The sequence below is a fragment of the Salvia miltiorrhiza genome, chromosome 6 (genome assembly GCF_028751815.1).
Source record: "Salvia miltiorrhiza cultivar Shanhuang (shh) chromosome 6, IMPLAD_Smil_shh, whole genome shotgun sequence".
In the NCBI taxonomy this organism is placed as follows: domain Eukaryota; kingdom Viridiplantae; phylum Streptophyta; class Magnoliopsida; order Lamiales; family Lamiaceae; genus Salvia; species Salvia miltiorrhiza.
Window position 1 is genome coordinate 20306621 of NC_080392.1, and position 2994 is coordinate 20309614.

The following is a 2994-nucleotide window of genomic DNA, read 5'->3' on the forward strand; positions in this document are numbered from 1 at the left end:
GGGATGAGGCTTCAATCTTCGAGGTTCCTTGTCTGGGTGGAAACGGCTCTCTTTGATGGACAGGAGATGTGACGTCTCTGAAAAGTAACCATCAGATAGGAATGACCTCTGCAGAGATAAGATCCTGAGATCTCTGCATTTAATGCGGCTGTACTTTGTGAGTACGTGGCTTCCTCTGAATGTTGGAAGATCAGTCCGATGAGGAATATTCAACTGATACTTGACTTTAGTATCAGTCCTTTGCGCGCATTAAGTAATCAGCCTTCAACTGATTCTTCAACTGATACTTCAGTTGGTATCTGCAGTCTTCAGTCTTCAGTCCTTCGTTCTTCAGTCTTCAGTCTTCAGTCTTTGACACCGCAAACTAAACTAGAAACGAACTCTAACACTTGAGTTCAAAACAATTCTAGTCTATTACAATTAAGTCCTATGATTTTTGGTATCATCAAAACAAGGGTTAGGATATTCAACAAGGTTCCCAACATATATATATATATATATATATAGGAGAGGGCTACGGTAAAAACACTTCTTAAAATATAAATATAAACGTTTTTTAATGTACGAATTTTATCCAACAGGGTTACGAATTCATCCAACATGGTTACGAATTGTGAAAAATAAATTTTTGCTACCTTTGGGATTCGAACCCAGGACCACGAATTCATCCAAAAGGGTTACGAATCAACCGTAGATCTTGATGATCTAAGGGCTGTAAATCATTTATATTTTATACACTTAAAAGTGTTTTTATTCTAGCCTTCCCCTATATATATATATATAGAGAGAAGGGTTCAACAGAGAAGCTAAATATTGTGGAGAATAGAGAATTCGTAAAATAAAAACGAACAGATCTATGATTTTAATGAACAGATCAATGTACCGCATGAACAACAATTTGCCCCGGGTTCGAATCCTGCTGGTGGCGAGTTTTTCTATATTTTTACTAAATAGGTATGTTCATTAGTTATGTTGATCTGTTCGTAAAATATATAAATGTGTTCATGATGAATAAAAAGATAATTCTCTGTTGAACTCAACCCTATATATATATATATATATATATATATATATATATATATATATATATATATATAGGAGATGGCTAAAATAAGTACACTTCTTAAGATATAAAATAAGAATAATTTTCAGCCCTTAGATCATCAAGATCTACGGTTGATTCATTATCCTGTTGGATGAATTCATGGTCCTGAGTTCGAATCCCAAATGTAGCAAAAATTCATTTTTTGCAATTCATACCTTTATACAGCGAATTCATACATGTTCTACATAAAATTCATACATTTTCCTAGTTCTTATTTTTTATTTTAAGACATGCTCTCATGGTAGCCCTTCCATATATATATATATATATATATATATAGGGTGTGGTTCTAGAGAGAACTACATTATTTGTGAGAACGGGAGAACCATCAAATCTAATGCATCCACTGTAAAAATTAATGCATTTGCTGTTAAAATTAATGCACTAAAAATTTTTTAAAAAAATGCTCCCTTCAGGATTCGAACCCAGGATCTGCATTCATCCAACAAGATGATGCATCCACCGTAGATCTTGATGATCGAATGGCTGAAAATGGTTCTCCGGTCTTCTTTTATTTATGGTTCTTTCTTGAACCTCTCCCTATATATATATATATATATATATATATATATATATAGGTTCAATGAAAAATGCCTAAATGTAAGAAAGAAGAGAGAAGCAATCTCATCCGTTGATCTTATCTAATCTAACGGACATGATTTGTTCACACCATGTTCAACGGATTTTTTCGTTGAACATTCGTGAACATATACAATATTTTTGGGGGTTCTGGGTTTCGACCCCCCATATGTTCAACGAAAAAATCCGTTGAACATGGCGTGAACAAATCATGTCCGTTAGATTAGATAAGATCAACAGATGAGATTACTTCTCTCTTCTTTCTTACATTTAGGCCTTCTTCATTGAACCTTGGCCTATATATATATATATATATATATATATATATATATATATATATATATATGGGAATGCTAAAATAAAAACTAAATTTAAGCTATAAAATAAGAATCATTATAGGCCCTAAGATTTTCATATGTCAACGGCGAGATCTTAATGATCTTAAAGTATGCAATTAACGCCAGATGTACTATTAGTCTAGAATGGTAATTCCAATATTTTAACTGTTATCTTTTCCTTAAATAAGGGAATTGCGTTTTAGCAAATACATAACATTCCATACACACAAAAATAATTCGTACGAAAATCAAAAACAATTCATACAATCAGAGTTTAGACTAAAATAATTCGTACGAAAATCAAAATAATTCATACGTAAGCTAAAAATAATTCGTACGTAAATAAAAAATAATTCATGCAACACATATAAGGTGATACTAAAATAAATAATTCATATATAAATAAAAAATAATTCGTACAAAAACGAAAAATAATTCACGCAACACCATATCATACGAATTTTTTCAAACCTACACATTAACGATATCATACAAAATTTGTTTTTCAAATATTCGAAGCCACAAAACACAATAGTTCACACAAACCTTACAGATCTTGGTTGATAAAAACAACAGAGGATGATGGATAGAATCTTCAAAAATCAGATCGGAAGAAACATGGCAGTGTACGTGGATGACATGCTGGTAAAAAGCTCAAAGGCGACGCCTCAGCCTCAAAACTTAGAAGAGGTATTCGCAGTCATTAGGCGACACCGTCTTATGCTCAACCCTTCAAAGTGTGCTTTTGGAGTGAAGACGGGAAAATTTCTCGAATATCGGGTAACACCGAGAGGAATCGAGGTTAACGAGGACAAAATGAGAGCTATATTAGAGATGTCTCCACCACAGAATATCAACGAGATTAAAAAATTCAACGAAATGATAACAACGCTGAGTCGATTCATCTCACGCTCGGCAGACCGGAGTTTACCCTTCTTTAGGAAGGGCAAACAATTTACATGCGACGAGGAA